Here is a 16,903-nt window from a genome sequence, read left to right on the forward strand (position 1 = left end):
AATAAAAGTGCCCACCTCAGAGCATCATTGCAAGGATTAAGGAAGATAATACATGTACAGTGCCTGGTGCCTAAGTTCACAGTTATTTATTTATAATGCCTTTCTCAGGTCAGTCTTTCTGGGAATTTGTTCCCACCATAGCTGAGAAAAGAAGAAGAGGATCTGGAGAGTGAAAAATTCTCATTTTACCCCAGAAGTCGCCTGAATTTTTAAGAATAAGTCTCTAGGGGTGCCTAGATGGCTCTGTCAGTTGAGCGTCTGACTCTTGATTTTGACTTAGGTCATGATCCTAGGGTTGTGGGATCGAGCCCCCCATCAGGCTCTGCCCACCGTGAGCATGGACACAGCTTAAGATTTTCTTTCTCTGTCCCTCTGCCCCTCTCCCCTGCTCACATGCTCTCTTTCTCCCTCTCAAATAAAATTTAAAAAATAATACATCTCTGTATGAGTAACATGGAGAAATATGGGCACAGTTGAGTTTCACATCAATTGTAGGCAAGGTTGATATTTAGCTGGATCCCCAAGCATGACCTTCCCTATGTTTCAGCTAGCATCCATTCTGATTGGTTGCATCTTCTGTTCTCAGTGGTCACAGCCTTGTTCTGATTGGTCGTCACATACATTGGGATTGGTTGCAGCCTGTACTGTGCTGCTTGTGAAACATATTTAGATATTACATCTCACCCTGATGAGACGAGCAGAAATAAACACAGTTCCCTTCTCAATGACCACCTACTGTGCAACATATAGATTTTGTGTTTTATGTGTCTCTCCAGACTACAGTTATTCTGACCACAATGCCGTGAAACTAGATGTCAACCACAAGAAAAAATCTGGAAAGACCACAAAAACTTAAGTTTATTCTCTTTTTTTTACTCAGGAGAAAACTTGTCATAAGATTATCTTTATATATTGCAAAAGTATTCAATGTGCCTAAAGGAACCAGGATCCTAGAATTGGAAATACATCGAAATATTCTTGATTGATGCTTACTTCATAGTTAAGAGCCCAGAATTTTTATTTTCATCACTAATAGGATTCAACCAATCTTAAAGAAATAAAGGCTTTCATGAAAATTATTGCAATTTTTCTATGCCTAGAATTCAGGTTAGTGCAGTTAATGATTTTTAAAGAAATCAGAAATTATGTTTCTGGCATTTGTATTCCAGTCACGAAAACTGACTAAATTTTCTATTCTGCAAAAAGTTAAATTGTTTATGCGAGGTGAGGTACTAGCTAGTAACTGATAACATGCTGTGGGGAATTAAAAATAACTCTATTCAGGAAAACACAAAATATTTTTTTCTTTGTTTTTTTAAGTTTTATTTATTTATTTTGAGAAAGAGACAGACAGACAGTGAGTGGGCAAGCAGAGGAGGGGCAGAGAGAGAGTCTCAAGCAGGCTCTGTGCTGAAGCACAGAGCCTGACACAGGGCTCAAACTCACGAACTGTGAGATCACGACCTGAGCCAAAATCAAAAGTTGGACACTTAACCCACTGAGCTGCCCAGGCACCCCAGGAAAACCCAACTTAATAACCAGATCCTCACAAACACTGAAGTACAATGAATAGGGATTTGTTCAGAATATTTGCTTCTGTCATTCACAATATCTTTTCCTAATAATCTGTTTTACTCTGTTTTCCTTATTTTTTTCTTCCCTTGCCTTTTTTCCTTACTCTTTATAAAGAAATGTAGGCAAATGTGTAACATACAACAGAGCTATTGAGAATAAAGTTGTTGATTTCCTGGCCCTTCAAACTTGTTTCTGGAAAGCAGAAGAAAGGCTTTAATAGATCTAAGAGATACTTTTATAGAAAATAGATATTTTTAAAGCTACTATATCTTGTTCCCTTCTTTAATAGCAGCAGTGGCTAATATTTTGTTGAGTTATTTTCTGCACTAACTGTATTAGATACGTTGTCTCATTTTGTCCTGAGCTACCAAGGTATGAGCTCAAGCCAGATGACTCAGGCTCTGCTACTCTTTTTTTTTTTTTTTAATGAGAGACAAAGTGGGAGTGGGGGAGAGGGGCAGAGGGGGGAAAGAGACAGAGAGAGAGAGAGAGAGAGAGAGAGAGAGAGAATCCCAAGCAGGCTCCATGCTCAGTGTGGAGCCTGACACAGGGCTCGATCCCACAACCCTGGGATCATTACCTAAGCCGAAATCAAGAGTCCGACGCTCAACCAACTGAACCACTCAGGTGCCCCTGGCTCTGCCACTCTTAACAGCTTTGTGTATTGAGAAGCTACACTGAAGTGAGTGGCATGGTATTTAGAGTGTGTGTTGTTGAATCACATATCCACATTTATTGATTGAAATCTTCGTTAAGCCATGAAATCTTTGTGTCACTTTGGATAGGTGTGTTCCATGAATAAATCGCTCATTTGGCTAAACAGAGATGATAATAACATTAGGTACCTCATGAGGTTGTTGTATGGATTAAATAAGCTGATATCATCAAGAGTTTAGAAGAATGCTGGCATACAGTAAGTACTTACTAATTGCTGGCATTAATCATTAGCCCTGTTGTCGGTGTGTGTTGTAGTGAACACTGTCAGTGCTCCACTGAGATCCATTAGGGTCTCTTGTTGGATCCATGCTCTTATCTTCCAGTTTCCACATGCTTTACTGCTAAGGATGGTCTCTATTACCTCCTTTAGAGGCCTACTTTGAGCGGCCAGAGTTTCTCCTAGGACTAGAGAGCCACCAGTGCCAGGTAACCTTGAGTTTATGTCCCTACTGGGCATCCCCAAGCCAATGGCTTTGCAGTGCAATTTCTGCCTCACAGCTTCCTGTGGAATCATACTGCTGTCACCCAAAGACCACAACCTTAGTTGGCCCCTCTCTGCTTATCTCTCCTGCCTTCCCTATTCCCTTACAGGTTCCTCCCAAGAGGACTCTGTAAATCACTTGCACACAAATCTACTTCTCAGATTAGCTTTTGGAGAACCCAACCAGGAGATTTGCCAGATGGAACAGGGAACTTTGTTCTTTTTCCTTGTTATCCTCTAAAATCATCAACATAAGGAATTTATGGTGTAATCAATTTCGTTACAACAGTAAACATTTGTACTAGCTGTTGCAATAATTGTTTTCACCATGCCACAGAGGTGTAAGTTGATATTTTGTTGGCATCTAGAGGGAAGCATAATTAATTATGGATAAGATAGAAATTGAAGGACTCGTTTCACAGAAGAGGTAACACTTGAGCTTGCCCTTGACATGTGAAAAAGATTTGGCATTGGCAAATATATATCAACTGCATTTTAGCTGTTTACTATGAACCGCAAAATTGCCTTCAGATTCTGCTAATCGGTTTCAGAAGGAAATGGAAGCCAAAGAAAATTTTTAAGAATTATGACGGTTACAGAGAAGTAACTGATATGGAAAGTTAGTAAATTGGACTTTTGAAAGCAGTGGATTTATTGTTTCTGTGTTTACTTGTTTAAGTAGGTTATTCTTAAAATAGAAAAATGGAAGAATGTAAACATTGTGTTGAATCAATGCATTAGGACTGATGCTCAACTTTGCTCTATGGTACACATAGCCACTCAAGTGTAGCATTAATTAAAATGGGATTTGGTTCTCCTGAAGGTGCTCTGAACCCAGAAGGCACATGGCAAGCCTGATAATTATCTCCAGTCATGAATTATAGGCTGCGAAGAGGGGTCTACCTACTAACAGAGCATTTTAGGTTCACCCAAGGGGCTCAAATGTATTAATTTTCCTTCAGACCAAGCAGGAAGAAATGGTAGGAGATATCTAGAACCAGGTTTCAACTACCACAGAATAAGAATATTTTAAATGTTCTCTCTGAAGAATAAATCACGTGGTTTTAGTGATGGCTTTAATGCAGTGAAGACAGAGGGCGGAAGTGATGCTAATAAAATTGAGTTATCAACAGTGAATGCAAATGGAAAAAAATATAGTTTGGAAGCACACAATAAAGACCTTTGCTGACATTTTGTACCTTAGGTTTTTCTAATTTTGGAAGAACTCACTCTAACATAAAAGATGAGATGGTTCATGGTATCTACTCTAAAAAAATCTCATTGACAAAAATCTTACTCTGCTTGATCTTCTCTGTGTAAAAACAAACTGCTACATGTATAGGTTGTGGTATTGGCCTATATAAGAAATCTTCAATTTGTAAGTGACTCTTCATTTCAGCAGTTCATTTGGGCTTTATCTTTACTAAGAAGATTTCATTTCCATTTGGCCACAATACATGAAAACATATCTGGACTTAATGTTCTCTTTGGCACCTATTCTTGGGCTTGTCTCAGTCATGAACTCTGTTGGTTGCCTTACATCCCCCTTTTGTTCTTTTCTTCTTCCCTATCCAAATCTTGATTTTGCTCAGCTCCAGCAGTGGATTTTTTAAGAAAAAAAATATTCATCCCTTGACTAATATTCCTCTAGCAACTCTCATTGGTCTTGAGGTAGACATGAGACCAAAGATGACCCACTCAAACATATAGCCCATATTTATAGAAGGTTCTCTTTCCCACTCGACATATTCAATGAGCCCTGTTGTCATTGTTGCTCTTGAGAATGAAAGCCAGCACAGTGATGAAGCTGAACCAAACGAATGACAGAAAATTGTCGTTAATATCCTGATATACTTGAACCTGCCACACCTTTGGGCTTCTTCTTTAAGCAATATAATAGATTTCCATGTTATTTACAGCAGTTTGAATCTGGCTTTCTGTTACATGCAACCCACAGCATCCTGTAATCTCTAAGAGTCAGAAGTAATCAACATTTGTTGAAAACCTTCTATAGGCCAAATGCTATATATGTATTATCGGAATAATAAAGGTGAGCAGAGACACAATATTAATGTTTGTTGGGTCCATAAACGTAAAGAAGTTTGCAATCATGGATCAGACTATACATGGCGTAGACCAGAGGTCAGCATTTTTTTTTTTTTTCTGAAAAGGGCCAGATAGTAAATACTTTAGGCTCTACAGGGTATATGTTCTGTATTACGATTACGTTAGCCTGCTTTTGTAGTATGAAAGCAGCGATAGACAACATGTAAACAGACGGGTATAGCTATGTTCCAATAAAACTTTACTTACAAAAACACGTGGTGGGCTGGATTTGGCCCAAGGGCTATAATTTGCTGACGTTTAGTGTTGAAAACATTGCCTTGGTAGGTTCTCGCCTCAAGAATAGCTGTATATACCTAAAATCCTTGGTAAGCCATCTCAGTGAGCAGCAGGACATTTATAGTGTAAGAGAGAAAATGGTGTTAGACTAGAATCCATCAGCTATCAGAGATAGAGCATGGGCTTCTATCTGGGAGGCTAGATGATTTCACAGAGTCCTGCCATCTCCAGGAGATTTTTATGCCTCACTCAATCTGTAGTGGCTTATGTGCTGGAACAGCTTAAATGTTTCATTGCTTCTCTAGGAGAACAGTACAATGAATTTGGAGGTAGAGAAAATACCAAGAACTAGCCGAAGGTTCTGCAGAATTGTGAGGGACAGATTACAAATTCATTTTCCCAATGAGGTCAGAGCTATAAGTATCCTATTTACAGATGGGGAAACTGAAATGCAAAGTTAAGTAACTTGTCCAAGGTCGCCCAGTTAGTAAGTGGCAGAACTGTGGTTTGTAGCCCCACCGTCTGGCCCCAGAGCTCACAGGCCACTCTTAAGTCACTTTTAACTTTTAGGGGATGTATCTGACCCTTCTGAGGACCAGGACAAAAAAGGAATGGTACACTATTCAAGACCTGCCTCAGGAGAATGTACTACTCAATTCAAAAATGTATCCCCACTTAATCCCCATGTCATCTGTGGGGTAGTTACTGTTATGATGGGCTACAGCTGTGGCAACTGAAACTTGTTAAACAATTGGCCAAGCTGGTAAACATCAGAGACGAGGCGCTCACATTCCATATTGCTTCCCTTTTCTCTGTGTTGTGTTGTTTATGCAATAAAGGCACCTCTTCAGATCCTATTGAGAGTCCACCCATCGCCTTACTCTTAGAGAAATGGAGCAAAACAGAAAACATTTCTTTAGCCTGGTATTTATGGACAGCTCTGACCTATGAGCTGTGTAACATTATCTCAAGTTACTATGACCTTTGTAGAAGCATCGCTTTTACACAGTGAAAACTGACAAGAGTTCCTCATGCTGTTCTAGTCCTTATGCTGACTGAAACCAAAGGGAAAGTGTATTATGCTTTGTTCCAAACAGTTGGCTCAGCTGACATGGGCCACTGAGCAAGCCAGAGTCTAGTGTCATCAAGAGACCACAGATCCCAGCCTGGAAATTGCCATTCATGTTATGGCTTTGTCTTTGTGCAGTTGGTTCCATCATTTTAGAGCAGGGTGGGGAAGGGAAGAGAAGGGAGAAACAGAAGGGGAAAGTGTATTCAAATTGGCTATTTGTAATCCTGAAGATAAGTTGAATATTCAGTTCAAATGGATTTGAATTGATTTCAAGAGTTACACATTCAGCCCGGAAGTTAGGGAGACCAGTAAGTGCCAAGTGGTAATATCCTCTTAATCCTCTACAAATATTTGATCTCTGGGGCTGTTCGTTTTTCCAAATCTTATCACTACCACTAGGAACAAAATTAGTTTGACCTTCTGAAAAGCCTGAAGACTCGCTGTCTCCATAAAACACCAAGAGAACTATAGGAGTGGACTTTTAGTTTGGTAAACGTTTTGTTTCAATCCTAATAGAATTGCCATGAAGCTTCTTAATGGATTAACAGAAACTCCCTGCCTGAACATACTGGCTCCCTAATAAAACCCAAACTCTTTGTGAGTCACAGAGAAATGAAAAAAGAAAATCCAGCTTTGCTTTAAGTGCATTTATTTATTTATTATTATTATTTTTTATTTTTTAGTTTCTACAGATGTTTTATTCAGGCTTGGAGTGAGTTTGTTCTGATTAACAAGGTTTGGTTTTTTTTCAATTAAGTACACATATTTTTTTTCTTTTTTTTCATTTTTTTATTTTTTATTTTTTTTCAATATTTGAAGTTTATTGTCAAATTGGTTTCCATACTACACCCAGTGCTCATCCTAAGAAACTTAAGAGAAACCCATGGGGGAGGGGAAGGAAAAAAAAAAGAGGTTAGAGTGGAAGAGAGACAAAGCATAAGAGACTCTTAAAAACTGAGAACAAACTGAGGGGTTGATGGTGGGTGGGAGGGAGGGGAGGGTGGGTGATGGGTATTGAGGAGGGCACCTTTTAAGCACATTTAAAACCTTGGAGATTTTCCTACCAAAGAACTTAAGAATTTTGATATATACACATATTTAGGGAAACTAACTTCAGTTTTTATTCTGCATTCTCCTCCAAGTAATTCTTCCTTGTAGGGCTCACCATGGGAAAGGGCCACAAATACCTGGTATTTGGGGACATTTCCAACGTTGGATTCTCCAAATAAATAAATATATTTGCCAGACCATATTTTTTTTTGTTTGAAATAATGTGGTCACCATAGTAATAAGTAAAACTGTCACATATGTAGAATGTGTGTATATACTATATATGTATATCTCTCTTTCTGTGTGTATCTCTCTCATCTTTGACTCCTCTCCAAATTCCTCTTTTTGTACCCCTTTTCCCGTCTAATGTACTGCTCTAGCCAGAACTGGTGTAAAGGACATGCCCCCCATGCAGCATGGGTTAATTTGCACTCACATCCAGGAAACTACCATTCCTTTTTATTGGAGGTTGAAGAAACAAAGATCTCTAAAGCCCATGTTGCCCAAAGGTAGGTCAGTTCATTAGGGAAAATCTAATTAAATAAATGCCAACTGAATTCCTGAAAAAATAGGCATTTTATTTCTAAGGAAATAATACAAGTGAAAACTTCACTAACAAAAATGTCACTTCTTTTTTTTTCAATTTTTTTTAACGTTTATTTATTTTTGACATAGAGACAGAGCATGAACGGGGAAGGGTCAGAGAGAGAGGGAGACAAAGAATCTGAAACAGGCTCCAGGCTCTGAGCGGTCAGCACAGAGCCCGACGTGGGGCTCGAACTCACGGACCGCGAGATCATGACCTGAGCCGAAGTCGGACGCTTAACTGACTGAGCCACCCAGGTGCCCCAACTTCTAATATTTTAGATTTTAGATTTCAGGCATATGACCATTTTATGTCAATAGTTTATGTAAATGTTTATATCTTAATAGAAATTAGGGCTTAATTTATTTAAGTCTATAATAATATTAGGCTGACATGCATTTACTAATTTTTCTAATCATTATTTCATTGCAGAGAAATTGTCACTGGTAAACATTCAATGCAAATGTTTAAAATTAATGAGACTTTTATACAGTAAGGGATTTTTCAAGTGTTTAAACTCACCAGGATCTGTAAAGGGCATAAGTGTGTACAATATTTTTTATATCATAAATCCTCAATCCAGTGATAGAAATATTTAATATCTTCTGATACATTTTTCATTTTAGAAGTAATGTATTCATTATAAAAAAATTAGAAAATACATATAGTTTGAACTTTAAAACCTTACTTCTCCTCTTCCCAGAGATAGTTTCCTCTTGTTGAATTTCCTTCCTGTCACTTTGCTGCATATACATTTAATTTTCATATAGTTGGAACCATATTATATATATAATTTTTATCCTCTATCTTCGCTTGATATTATTTAATGCACATTTATCATCTCACTTAAAAATTCTCTGGAAGCATCATTTTTATTGTCTGGATAAGATTTCATAACATGGATGTGCAATATTTTGTTCAATTTCCATGAAAATCCTTATTTGCAAGTCTTCTGTCTTAATTTTTTATTATATTCTAATTCATATTTTGATTTATATTTCTTTTAAATTGAAAAGTTGTTTTCTAAAAATATGTCAGTTTCCTCTTTACTAAACTATTACATTGTACCACTGCCTACATCAAAATTGTTGCTATAAATCTCTACTAATATGACAGTGTCCTATGTTAATTTGCACTTATGTGTTTATTGGTATTTATAGGATTTCAAGCCATTTGTATTTCCTCTTGTGAATTTTTTATTCACATTGTCCATTTACTATCAGGTGTTAGTGTTGTAGACAATATATATTTGTTTGAATTCTTTTTGTCATATTTGGGAGATACATTTCCAAGATTGCACAGAAATTCATTGAGTACTTATATGCAAGGCAGAGGATATGGACATGAATTAGTTTCTAATTTAACAGAAGCAAAATTGTATTTTATTGGATTGTGCAGTCTCCACTTTCACAGTGACTTGAGCCAAATTGATACATTCTTTGTGTAAAATATAAATAATTTACAACTTTGACAGATGCTATATGCATTTATATTTTACAACCAGGATTTGCATTCTCCCCTAGTTCTGTAATAGTATCCATACTATTTGTAGGTGTACAAATTAGGGTAAGTTTAACTCTGAGTGTCATAAAACCAGAACAATAGTAGCTTAAATAAGCGAGGTTTATTTATTTTTTATTTTTTAATTTTGCCTTGGTAAAGTCATGAGGAAAACAATCCAGGACTGGTAATGGTGACTCCATGCCCATCAGAGGCCCGGGGTCCTTCTAACTGGTTGCTCTGCTATCTTCAACATGGGCTAACATCTGTTAAAGTAAACTTAAAAAGTTATTCTGACACTTATTAAAATGGTAAGGAAGACTTTTTATTCAGGACTACTGAAATACGTTTTAACTCTTTCACACAAAAAATTAAAAACAAAAGATTATGTTATTTTGATAGGGATTGCATTGAATGTGTGGATGGCTTTGGGTAGTATAGACACTGTAATGTTGAAAAAGAAAACCAAAGCTGGAGGCATCACAATTCCAGACTTCAAGCTGTATTACAAAGCTGCCGTCATCAAGACAGTATTGGTACTGGCACAAAACAGATCAATGGAACAGAATAGAGAACCCCGAAATGGGCCCAAAAATATATGGCCAACTAATCTTTGACTAAGCAGGAAAGAATATCCAATGGAAAAAGACCATCTCTTGAGATGGTGCTGGGAAAATTGGACAGTGACATGCAGAAGAATGAACCTAGACCACTTTTTTACACCATACACAAAAATAAAATCAAAATGGATGAGAGACCTAAATGTGGGACAGGAAACTATCAAAATCCTACAGGAGAAAACAGGCAGCAACCTCTTTGATCTTGGCTGCAGCAGCTTCTTACTAGATGTGTCTCAGGAGGCAAGGGAAACAAAAGCAAAAATAAAACCATTTGGACTTGATCCAAGATAAAAAATCTTCTGCACAGCAAAGAAGACAATGAAACTAAAAGGAATCCGACAGAATGGGAAAAAATATCTTCAAATGACATATCAGATAAAGGATTAGTATCCAAAATCTGTAAAGAACTTAACAAACTCAATACCCAAAAAAACAAATAATCAAGTGAAGAAATGGGCAGAAGACACAAACAGACACTTTACTGAAGCAGACATCCAGATGGTCAACAGACACATGAAAAGATGCTCAACTTCACTCATCATCAGGGAAATACAAACCAAAACCACACTGAGATACCACTTTTCACCTGTCAGAATGGCTAAAATGAACAACTCACGGAACAACAGATGTTGGCCAGCATGTGGAGAAAGGGGAACATTTTTGCACTGTTGGTGAGAATACAAACTGGTGCAGCCACTCTAGAAACCAGTACGGAGGTTCCTGAAAAAATTAAAACTAGAACTACCTACTACCCAAAAGTTGCACTACTAGGTATTTATCCAATGATACAAAGATTCTGATTCAAAGGGGGTACAGGCACACCAATGTTTATAGCAGCACTATCAGCAATAGCCAAATTTTGGAAAGAGCCTAAATATCCATCAACTGATGAATGGATAAAGAAGATGTGGTATATATATACAATGGAATACTACTTGGCAATGAAAAAGAATGAAATCCTGCCATTTCGAACAATGTGGATGGAACTGGAGTGTATTATGCTAAGCAAAATAAGTAAGGGAAAGACAAATACTATTTCACTCATGTGGAATTTAAGAAACAACAGATGAACATAGGGGAAGGGAAGGCAAAATAAGATAAAAGAGAGGGAGGCAAACCATAAGAGACTCTTAAATGCAGAGAACAAACAGGGTTGCTGGAGGGGAGATGGGTGGGAGGTTGGGCTAGATGGGTGATGGGAATTAAGGAGGGCACTTGTTGGGATGAGCCCTGGGTATTATATGTAAGCGATGAATTACTGGGTTCTACCCCTGGAACCAATGCTACACTGTATGTTAACTAACTTGAATTTAAATAAATAAATTTTAAAAAGGACCATGGCAATAGGGGAGAGAGATCCAGGCCACCTTCAGATGCAGCAAAGGCAGCTGGGGATTTATAGCCAGTGAGCAGAGTGAGGGGGTCAGTGAATGGAAAAACTTACTGAAGGCAAGCCAGGGTGACATCAGATATCAAGGGTAGGGAGATTCTTGCTATGCCGATTTAGCAGGATTCTTGCTAAATCTGGTCAATGCAAGCTAAAAATAGGGCCCAAGGACAAGATCTAGTCAATGAGTGGCCTCAGAAGAAACCGTCTAAAATATGGTCAAGAAGACCATCTTAGTCACACTTCGTGGTCCAAGATGGCTGCTGCAGTACTTGTCATACTGTCCTTATTCTTGTCAACAGGGAGAAGGGCAAAGGGCAGAAAAAAAGATTTCCTTGCCTTAGGATATTTCTGAGAAGGTTCATAGATGGCCTTGCTTTCATCGTGTTGGTCAGAATGTAGTTGCATGACTGTACTTAGCTGCAAGGAGCTTGGATATGTAACGGAAATGTATTCTTTGTTCTGGGTGGCCATGGGAACAACTACATTTGGGGTTTTTTATTGGTAGAAAAGAGTGGAAGGAATATTGGAGAAACAACCAACAATCTGAAACAATGGGTGCAATTAAGAATTATGAATTAGATTTGTTTATTACTCGGCATGAATTATATCTTTGGTTTCATCAAATCTGAAAGCAATTGTCAGTGATAACTTTCAATGAAGCATATAAGAAAAAGCACATAAAGAAAACACTATTGCTATTCATACTCAATGAATTTCAAAGACATAGTGACTTTACATTCCTTGTTCTATTTACTGATGCTGATAACTAGGAAAAGTGCTGGATGTGGTTTTTTTTAATCACCTTTAACTATGAAAATATGAGTTCCCATAAGCACCACCCTAAAGAGGTAAAATGGAAAAAATTACAACTGTCTCTGCTGGGCATGTAAATCCTTCCTTGATGCATTTAAAATAGTTTACGCAAATTCAAGTTATAGACATTTTAGAATAAACAGCTCTATGGTTTATAAAAATTAAAACCAGCATGTACCTGTATTCAGTAGCACAAGTGGTTTTAAAGAATTTTTCAAGGGCAACATGTTGTCTTTAAGTTATCTTTTTCTGGTGTGTGAAAGCCCAATTTCTTCCCATCAAGATAATCCTCACATTGTCAGAGCAATAATCTTTAAAAGCCTAGTATTTTATCCATGTTTTTTCTTTTTTGCTGCACTGATTCTATCTCCACCCCCTCTTTTTCTGAATAATTTACCATATCGATAACAGAATTTTCTGCTGTTTTTGAAACTCACGAAATGTATCCTTTGGATTTTAGATTAGCAAAACACTTCCTTATTTCATATTAATTATGGAACTTGGTTTTCTCATTACATATGGGATCAGTTTCTGCCACGATTTTAAGACGATAGTCAATAAACAATTGTTTGTTTACATAGCTTTGTGAAATCTCCCGGTATATTCCTATGAGCTGAGTGTTTTAGTGCCAGTAAGTGCTTGGTGTCACCTGCAGACATGAAGGTTCCACAATGCCCTCCATCCTTGAGACAATTTCTAAACACATTAACTTGGCACAGTTCACAAGATTTGTCTAGATAAGTGTTCTTTCAATCTTGTTCTTTATTTTTCTGAAGTAACTTTCTCTGTAGACAAAACTTTTTCCCAATTCTCAGATGGTCTTGATTCTTTTTAATAGTCTTTGATGTAGGGGCACCTGGGTGGCTCAGTTGGTTAAGCATCCAACTTCGGCTCCGGTCATGGTCTCACACTTGCGAGTTCCAGCCCCATGTCAGGCTCTCTGCTGTCTGTGGAGCCCGCTTTGCATGCTCTGTCTCCCTCTCTCCCTGCCCCTCTCCTGCTTGTGTTCTCTCTCTCAAAAATAAACAGTTAAAAAAAAGTCTCTGATGTGAAACTAATCAACAGCTTTATAAAGTTTATTAGGACCAGAGTCGTGTTTGTTGAAGAACAGCTCCATTGGGGAATGTTTATCATAAGAGACTTTGTGATAAGGGGTTACTTGGGCAGATGCCATTTGGTGGGAGAAGTCAGGCAAAAACAACTGTTCATGTTTACTGAGGCTTAACTTTTTGAAAAATTTATTTTGGAGAGAGCACAAAAGCTTGGGAGAGGGGAAGAGGGAGATAGAGAATCTTAAGCAGGCTCCACACTCAGCATGGTACCCAACACGGAGCTGGATCCCACAACCCTGGGATCATGACCTGAACTAAAATCAAAAGTCAGACGCTCACCTGACTAAGCCACCCAGGTGCCCCACTGAGGTTTAACTTTGAGCGTGTGCAGCATGGCTTTGCACAATTAGGGAAGAGATAGCAGTTTTTAATACATGCAGTGTCTTTTCTGAGCAAAAATATGTTAATAGAATAAGAATTAGCCAGAAGAATCTGAGGGAAGAATGCAGATTGTGAAATATAAATTTCTGGACCTGAATCCTGATAGCACTGCTTAATAACCTTGTGACCCACAGCAAGTTTCCTCTCTGAAATTACACTTTCATATTTATAAAATGGGAATAAAAATGTCTTTCTCATAGGACACTGCCAAAGCTTAATGACATGGCATGTAAAACTGAGTGCCTGTCGTTTTTGTGGCCAAGTGTTGTGCTGTTTAGATTTCAGTAATAGGTTCTGCACACAGAAGATACAATCAAAATGAAAAATGTATTTTTATATTCAGAGTACAGAAAGGAGATCTGATCACCCCTGGATTTTCCTTAGGCAATTATGAAATAGCCCCGGCGTTGATGGCATTGCCTCTGGGTGCGAATGAAAGATGGGGGTGCTAGGAGCTCTGCAGCCATTGGCATCAGGCTGCTGGGACATTATTCTGCCTGCAAATGTTATTTTAGTAATTTTTATCTCATCGTTTGGTTTAACAATACTTTTCATCAGCCACGGTGGTTTTGCTGTCTCAAAGGAATATCAAACTCTCGTTCTAGAGAAGGATTTAGCATGCAGGCATTGCAGCAGAAGCTGAAGCAGAACCTGATGGCAACGTTTTTGAAAACGCCTAATATTTACTGAGTCCCTATTGTCTTTATTGGACAATAGTTCTGGCTATAGGTGACAGAAATACATTATAATAGCAGCTTAAGGGTGACTCAGTCGGTTAGCGCCCAGCTTCAGCTCAGGTGAGGATCTCGTGGCTCGTGAGTTCGAGCCCCGCGTCAGGCTCTGTGCTGACAGCTCATAGCCTGGAGCCTGCTTCAGATTCTGACTCTCCCTCTCTCTCTGCCCCCTACCCCAGCTCATATTCTATGTCTCTCTCAAAAATAAATGAACATTAAAAAAATAGCCTCAATAAGATGGAAATGTGTTGCTCGTTAATATTAAAGCCTGGATTGGCTGGCAGCTTTGTGATTTTGTTCTGGTGGCTCCATGATAATATGGGTCTGGGTGCCTTGCCTTTCTTGTTCCACCACCTTGACAGTTTAGCACTTAATCCAAGATGGCTCATTCCTATGTTCTCATCCGAGCCTCTGGAAGGGACGAGGGGTTCAAGGGAAAGGGCTCTTTCCCACTAGGCCATGACCTTGAGGTTGCCTGTGTCGTTTCTGATCATATCCCATCAGCCAACACTGAGTCTCAAGACAAAACCTAACTGCAAGGAATACTGGGAAATGTAGTCTTCATTCTGAGTGGCCATGAGCCTAGTTAGACATTCCATTAATATAGAAGAGAAGAACAGGTGGAGAGACACCTATCAGAATTGCCTATTCCGTAATTACTACATGTCAAGCTGGGCTTAACTTTTTACTTAATGTTCACAACAACCTTATGAGGTTGCAACTATTATAATTCTTTTTTTACAGAAGGAGTATCTTGAGGCATAGAGAAGTTAAGTAATTTTCTTAAGGTCTCAAATGTAATAAGTGGCAAGGCCAGCATTTGAACCTAGGCAGTCTGCCTCCAGAGTCCTATCCTCTTGGCCACTAAATAATCCTTGCTTATTTATTTCTCTCGGGCCTTGGTGTGCTCTTCTGGATGAGATTGGGGATTGTCTAAGGCATCAAGGAATCAAAGATGCTTTGTGAATTGTTATTTATAGCTTCCTCTTCCAGGCAGCTAATTGTGTCCATTCCAAAATTCCCATCTTATTTGGTTCAAAATAGAGTTGAGTACAATTGAGTCTAGATGGGGTAACAAAAGAAAAATAGTGCCACACGAATGTGACAGGAATTTTAATGAAAGAAGTTCCTGATTTGAAAGAAGTGTGTCTATGCAATGATAAAGCAAGCAGTCTTTGTAATACATTCAATGTTTTTGATGGGATGGAAAAAAAATGAATTCAGTATATCACCAGGGTACTGCAATGAAAAGATTCTATCATTGAACTGAAGTTGAGATAGTTCATCTCTTCAGTCTTTAAGATTTCAATTACATATAGCTCATCAATTTGCATGTTAATATCAGTGCATCTGTGTAGCAAGAAGGAAATCTAAAGAATAAGCTGATATTTTAAAATGCAAGAGCATCCTGAGTTCATCTCAAGTAAAGAGCTGGTGTTAGCTGATATTAAATGTCTTAAACTTTTTTCTTTTTCTTTGTGTTTTGCTCATGTCTGCTACACTTTGTATCTCTCATACTCTTTTTTAAAAACAGTTCATTTATTTCTTTTGAAAGAGAGTATGAGCAGGAGGAGGGGCAGAGAGAGAATTCCAAGCAGGCTCTTCACTGTCAGTGTAGAGCCTGACACGGGGCTCAATCCTATGAACCGTGAGAACAGGGCCTGAACCAAAATCAAGAGTCAGACGCTCAACTGACTGAGCCACCCAGGCACCCCACACCTCCCATACTTTTTGCACCTCTTCAGAGAAGACCAAACAGAGTAAAGGGTTAGATTTTTAATATTTGCAAAAATCAAAATATTTTTCCTTAACACTGTAGGAATGAGCTTAAGAAAGACAGAAAAAGTGCTGGAAGTAATTACTTAACAAGTACTTGAGAGCATTCTGTAGTTTTCTCAGGCTTGAACTATTTTTTTTCAGAGTATTTTTGATCTCAATTGTAACCAATTTTAATTTAACTTTCTCCTGAACAGACTCAACATTGTACTTTGTTTCCCTCTCATTCTCCTTTTAATAATGATGACTTCATATTGTAAAGGCTTTTATAATTCACAAAGCACACTATCGTACTTTATTGCCTCTGACTCTTACAAACACCTTCAGAGGGAGATATGAAAGTAATTTTTATCTTTATTTTGAAGTTGAAGTAACTGAGACCCAGAGAGGTTAACTCATATGCCCAGTGACATCTGGTAAGCAGCATGGCTGAGTTTTCCTTCCTTCCTTTCACTCTTTATCTCTTTTCTTTCTCCTTCCTCTTCCTCTTCCTCTTCCTCTTTTTCTGGCACTTGCTATTTTGTGCTCATGTTTTCTTTTATTCATTTAACATAATATCTATTATGTTCCAGGCACTAGGTTGCAGTAAAATGCACAGCTGAACAAAGCATATATGGTCTTGCCCTAATGGAGATTACAGAGGAATTGACAAGACAAACCTTAAACTAGTTTAAAAAAAACCTACCGAATAAATGTGTAATTAAAAATTATAGGAGTGCCTGGGTGTCTCCGTCGGTTGAGCATCTAACTCTT

At 38.1% G+C, this 16,903-nt stretch overlaps 1 protein-coding gene across 9 annotated transcripts in view; it reads left to right on the forward strand.

The window, feature by feature from the left end:
• Positions 1–16,903, forward strand: part of SYTL5 (synaptotagmin like 5) — a 139,357-nt gene that overhangs the window by 24,075 nt on the left and 98,379 nt on the right. The window lies entirely within an intron of this gene.

This window comes from Prionailurus viverrinus, chromosome X (assembly GCF_022837055.1).
Source record: "Prionailurus viverrinus isolate Anna chromosome X, UM_Priviv_1.0, whole genome shotgun sequence".
Classification (NCBI taxonomy): Eukaryota; Metazoa; Chordata; class Mammalia; order Carnivora; family Felidae; genus Prionailurus; species Prionailurus viverrinus.